This window comes from Bison bison, unplaced genomic scaffold, assembly GCF_000754665.1.
Source record: "Bison bison bison isolate TAMUID 2011002044 unplaced genomic scaffold, Bison_UMD1.0 scf7180017857738, whole genome shotgun sequence".
In the NCBI taxonomy this organism is placed as follows: domain Eukaryota; kingdom Metazoa; phylum Chordata; class Mammalia; order Artiodactyla; family Bovidae; genus Bison; species Bison bison.
This window is the reverse complement of record NW_011488311.1, coordinates 20,879-27,643: the sequence shown is the minus strand read 5'-3', so window position 1 is coordinate 27,643 and position 6,765 is coordinate 20,879.

The following is a 6,765-nucleotide window of genomic DNA, read 5'->3' as shown; positions in this document are numbered from 1 at the left end:
AACAACTGTTGTGAACAACTTTGCAGCTTCGAAGAACAAAGAAACTTTGAAAACAAACACATGTGTTTCTGGTGTGGTTGTTACTTCTGGTGCATGTAGATTAATTTACTAATTTCAATCTTACTCTACAGTCACTGGTTCCAGCTGCAGATGACCCCAGTGCTTAGAGGTCTGCAGGGACTCAACCCTGACCTTGGTCAAAGCCTTTAAGTCAGAAGGCTATAATTCCTAAAGAGTTAAGAGTTCTTCCTCTGGGCTTGAGGACTCAGTGAAACCATATGCCCTACAGTCCTTGTTAGGGCATGAGGCAGAATGGCTAGCTTTAGGGCAGAATGCACGAGAGTGGCTACTAACATAAAGTCATTCCCATCTGAGTATGGAAGCTAGATAGTATAACTGATATCTTTGGGTATTCTAGGAACTGCAGAAACATTCATTTGGCTTCTAATTGGAAATGGGACCTGGTTAAAATTCAAGAGAGAGTGAGTAAGGAATAAACAGAAAATGGGACTATGGTAATATAAACAAAGAGAGGTGGTGAACTTAAAAAAAATTATATTTTGTATAAATTTATAAAGAAAAATGACCAAATGATAGGTTTCTACATAGAAATTACAATATTGACACAAACAAGATTTTTAAAAACTAAACAGATCAAAATGATGAAGGGAAATGACAAAAAAGGTTATTGCAGATTTTCATCCAAGTAAGGTGGTGTGTGTGTTCAGTCTCATCCAACTCTTTGCTACCCCTTGGCTCCTCTGTCCATGGGATTTTCTAGGCAAAAACATTGAAGTGGGTTGCCACTTCTTCCTCCAGGAGATCTTCCCTACCCAGGGATTGAACCCACATCTCCTGCATTGCAGGTGGATTCTTTACCACTGAGCCATCAGGGAAGCCCCAGTAAGATGGTAAGAAGCCATGATAACTTGTCATATGTTTCTTATATTAATAATTAACTGTTTAGCAATATTAGCAAATTTGCAAATCTTTCAAAATCATTTTAAAAATTAATTTTATTCTGATGACAAAATCAGAAAATAGAGAAGAAAATACAGTCTTTAAATCAATGCAAATAGCAACACAATTGTGAGAAATTTGACTCAAAGTCAGTGTTCACAGGAATAGATACTACCAATCTGTTGTAAGGATTTGTAAAAGATGTAGGATTCCATACACCAGTTGTCATTCCTCATGATAACTAGCACAATTTCGGCACATAAAGGGGCTCAGAAAACATTCCTTTACTTACAATACTGAAGTGTATAAATGTAGAGTTGACAAATAGTGTCTACAATGGATCTCTAGTTCTACAGAAGTCAGTCCCTACATATGAGTGTCTTTCTGCCCTGGTTCTAAGGCAAGAGGTTAAAGAGGACCACAGGCTCTCACAGAATTGTCAAAACCAGGGAAGGTGGTTCAAGAAACTGGACAAAATGGTCCCAAGACAATGTTTCAGGTGACTCTACATACAGGTAAAGGGAATGGAAATATGGGGCCAGGATTACTCAAAGAACCAGGTCTTAAAGGGCAGATCCAACACTGCCAAGAAGTTTCAATAATATTAAAAAAAAAAAAAAAGTCCTCTTAGCACAGGCTTAGTTGGCGAGATTTAGTATTAACTAAATGTATTTAAAATTAGTAGACTGTAGTTGTTTTTGTCAATTTAACTGAGAAAATCTATGAAGAGTCGCTTTGCTATTATGGTCTGACTATGGTTCAGCTGTTCTGGAAGAAGTTGTACTAAGAACCAGAGAAGGGTAAGGTGGGACCTATCAAAGCCACTCACCTCACTCCCTGGTTTGCAGGTTTGTCATATTTGCATGAGAAATTTACATGAGCAACACAGATCCTTTTGATAAATAAAGATCTGAAACCATTGAACAGTATTGAGAAACAGAGAAAATTTTAATCAAGATCCAGTAGCAAGACAGAACAACAGGTTACCTTCGGAATTAATTATCTAGAGGAAAAAGAATCTAACCTAGTGACCAAGACTCAAAACAAAGAGCTAAGTATTGTTGAGGAAATAAAACTATGCATTCCACATATCAAAAAGTGGAGTTTGCAAGCCTCTTGGTACATCTGATGCTATATTTTGCTTATGATATATTCCAAGCATGTGGGTGCTAATAATGACAACTGTGACCTCATAGACCCAAAGTGGGACATCAAGACAGGGAATCTGGGAGTCTAAACAGCACTTGTTGTTGTTGTTTGGTCGCTCAGTCATGTCTGACTCTTTGCGACCCCATGGACTGCAGCAGGCCAGGCTTCCCTGTCCTTCACCATCTCCTGGATCTTGCTCAAACTCATGTCCATTGAAACAGTGATATCATCCAACCATCTCATCCTCTATCATCCCTGTTTCCTCATACCAATCTTTCCCAGCATCAGGGTCTTTTCTGATGACTCAGCTCTTCACATCAGGTGGATAAAGTATTAGTGCTTCAGCATTAGTCCTTTCAATGAATATGCAGGATGGATTTCCTTTAAAATAGACTAGTTTGATCTCCTTGCCATCCAAGGGACTCTCAAGAGTCTTCTCCAACACCACAATTCAAAAGCATCAATTCTTCGGTGCTCAGCCTTCTTTATGGTCCAACTCTCATATCCATACATGACTACTGGAAAAACCATAGTTTTGACTAGACAGACCTTTGCTGACAAAGTAATGTCTCTGCTTTTTAATATGCTGCCTAGATTTTTCTTTTTTTTTTTTTTCCAAAAAGCAAGCGTCTTTTAATTTCATGACTGTAGTCACCATCTGCAGCAATTTTGGAGACCAAGAAAATAAAGTCTGTCACGGTTTCCATTGTCTCCCCATCTATTCACCATAAAGTGATAGGACCAGATGCCATGATTTTAGTTTTCTTGAACGTTGAGTTTTAAGCCAGCCTTTTCACTCTCCTCTTTGACTTTCATCAAGAGGCTCTTTAGTGCCTCTTCACTTTCTGCTAGAAGGGTGGTGTCATCAACATATCTGAAGTTATTGATATTTTCCCTAGCAATCTTGATTCCGGCTTGTGCTTCATCCAGCCCAGCATTTCACATAATGTACATTGCATATAAGTTAAATAAAGAAGCAAGGTGACAACATTCAGCCTTGACATACTCCTTTCCCAGTTTGAAACCAGTCCATCATTCCATGTTCAGTTCCAACTGTTGCTTTTTGACCTGAATACAGATTTCTCAGGAGGTAGGTCAGGTGGTCTACTATTCCCATCTCTTTTAGAATTTGCCACAGTTCATTGTGATCTACACAATCAAAGGCTTTAGTGTAGGCAATGAAGCAGAAGTAGTAGCTTTTCTGGAATTCTCTTGCTTTTTCTATGATCTAACAGATGCTGACAATTTGATCACTGGTTCCTCTGCCTTTTCTAAATCCAACTGAACATCTGGAAGTTCTTGGTTCATGTGCTGCTGATGCCTCACTTGGAGAATTTTGAGCATTACTTTACTAGTGTGTGAGATGAGTGCAATTGTGCAGTAGTTTGAATACTCATTGGCATTGCCTTTCTTTGAGATTGGAATGAAAACTGACCTTTTCCAGTCCTGTGGCCACTGCTGAGTTTTCCATATTTGCTGGCATATGGAGTGCAGCACTTTAACAGCATCATCTTTTAAGATTTTAAATAGGTCAACTGGAATTCCATCACCTCCTCTAGCTTTGTTCATAGTGATACTTCCTAAGGCCCACTTGACTTCACATTCCAGGATGTCTGGCTCTAGGTCAGTGATCACACCATCATGGTTATCTGGGTCATTAAGATAAGCTCTTTACAAAAGAGTTTGTAAAGTCCCTCTGTGTATTCTTGCCACCTTTTCTTAATATCTTCTGCTTCTGTTAAGTCCATATCACTTCTGTCCTTTATTGTGCCCATCTTTGCATGAATATTCCCTTGGTATCTCTAATTTTCTTGGCGAGATCTCTCTAGTCTTTCCCATTCTATTGCTTTCCTCTATTTCTTTTCACTGATCTCTTAAGAAGGCTTTCCTATTTCTCCTTGCTATTCTTTGAAACTCTGAATTCTGATGAGTATATCTTTCCTTTTCTCCTTTGCCTTTCATTTCTCTTCTTTTCTCAGCTATTTGTAAGGCCTCCTCAGGCAGCCATTTTGCCTTTTTGCACTTCTTCTTCTTGGAGATGGTTTTGATCACTGCCTCCTGTACAGTATTATAGACCTCCATCCATCATTCTTCAGCCTCTCTGTCTATCAGATCAAATCCCTTGAAGCTATTTGTCACTTCCACTGCATAATTGCAAGGGATTTGATTTAGGTCATACCTGACTGACCTAGTAGTTTTCCCTACTTTCTTCAAGTCTGAATTTTACAATAAGGAGTTTATGATCTGAGCCACAGTCAGCTCCCAGTTTTGTTTTTGCTGACTATATATTGTTTCTCCATCTTTGGCTGTAAAAAAGATAATCATCTGATTTTGGTATTGACCATCTGGTGATGTCCATGTGTACAGTCATCTTTCATGTTGTTGGAAGAAGGTGTTTGCTATGACCAGTGCGTTCTCTTGGCAAAATTCTGTTAGCCTTTGCCCTGCTTCATTTTGTACTCCAAGGCTAAACTTGCCTATTACTCCAGGTATCTCTTCACTTCCTACTTTTGCATTCCAATCCTATGATGAAAAGAACATCAGTTTTTGGTGTTAGTTCTAGAAGATCTGGTAGGTCTTCCTAGACCCATTGAACTTTAGCTTCTTTGGACTAGTGGTTGGGGCATAGACTTGGATTACTGTGATATTGAGTGGTTTGTCTTGGAAACGAACAAAGATCATTCTTTCATTTTGAGATTGCACCCAAGTATTGCATTTTGGACTATTTTTTTGACTATGGTGGCTACTCCATTTCTTCTAAGGGATTCTTACCCACGGTTGTGTATGTAATGGTCATCTGAATTAAATTCACCCATTCCAGTCCATTTTAGTCCACTGATTCCTAAAATGTTGATGTTCACTCTTGCCATCTCCTGTTTGACCACTTCCAACTTACCTTGATTCATAGACCTAACAATCCAGGTTCCTAAGCAACATTGTCCTTTATAGCATCAGACTACTTTTACCACCAGACACACTCACACTTTGGCTCAGCTTCTTCATTCCTTCTGGAGCTATTTCTCCACTCTTCTCCAGTAGTATATTGGGCACCTACCAACCAGAGGAGTTTGTCTTTCAGTGTCATATCTTTTTGTCTTTTCATACTATTTATAGGGTTTTCAAGGCAAGAATGCTGAAGTGTTTTGCCATTCCCTTCTCCAGTGGACCACATTTTGTCAGAACTCTCCAAAAGGACCCATCAAAGGCTTCATTGCTGGCAACTCAACAGTGTCTCCTTGTGGCTATCAACCAGAATAGCAAGACTGGAGTGATTCCACTTAAATCTGCTTGGTGTTTGAAAGGAGACTGATAACTTTGAAATCAAAATTTCTGGGATCTCCAACAATAGGGGAAGGACTGTGGATAGTTTAAAGAAGAAAATACTGTACTTTATGATCATAAGCCTATGGGAATTTTAATGATTAACTTAAAAAACAAAAGATATATATGACAATATATATCTGATTTCCTTTTCTCCATTGACATTGAAAAGTCAATATCAAATCAATGACATGAGTCAAGTATTCATAAATAGAATATATCTCAGCATTTTATAAGATGTTACATTAGCAACCAGTAACGCTGAAGAAGCTGAAGTTTAACGGTTCTATGAAGACCTACAAGACCTTTTACAACTAACACCCAAAAAAGATGTCCTTTTCATTATAGTGGACTGGAATGCAAAAGTAGGAAGTCAAGAAACACCTGGAGTAACAGGCAAATTTGGCCTTGGAATATGGAATGAAGCAAGGCAAAGACTAATAGAGTTTTGCCAAGAAAATGCACTGGTCAGAGAAAACACCCTCTTCCAACAACACAAGAGAAGACTCTACACATGGACATCACTAGATGGTCAACACTGAAATCAGACTGATTACATTCTTTGCAGCGAAAGATGGACAAGCTCTATACAGTCAACAACAAAAAAAAAGACCAGGAGCTGACTGTGGCTCACAGATCATGAACTCCTTATTGCCAAATTCAGACTTAAACTGAAGAAAGTAGGGAAAACCACTAGACCATTCAGGTATGACCTAAATCAAATCCCTTATGATTATACAGTGGAAGTGAGAAATGGATTTAAGGGCCTAGATCTGATAGATAGAGTGCCTGATGAACCATGGAATGAGGTTCGTGACACTGTACAGGAGACAGGGATCAAGACCATTCCCATGGAAAAGAAATGCAAAAAAGCAAAATGGCTGTCTGGGGAGGCCTTACAAATAGCTGTGAAAAGAAGAGAAGTGAAAAGCAAAGGAGAAAAGGAAAGATATAAGCATCTGAATGCAGAGTTCCAAAGAATAGCAAGAAGAGATAAGAAAGCCTTCCTCAGTGATCAATGCAAAGAAATAGAGGAAAACAACAGAATGGGAAAGACTAGAGATCTCTTCAAGAAAATTAGAGATACCAAGGGAACATTTCATGCAAAGATGGGCTCGATAAAGGACAGAAATGATATGGACCTAACAGAAGCAGAAGATATTAAGAAGAGGTGGCAGAAATACACAGAAGAACTGTACAAAAAAGATCTTCACAACCAAGATAATCACGATGGTATGATCACTCACCTAGAGCCAGACATCCTGGAATGTGAAGTCAAGTGGGCCTTAGAAAGCATCACTATGAACAAAGCTAGTGAAGGTGATGGCATTCCAG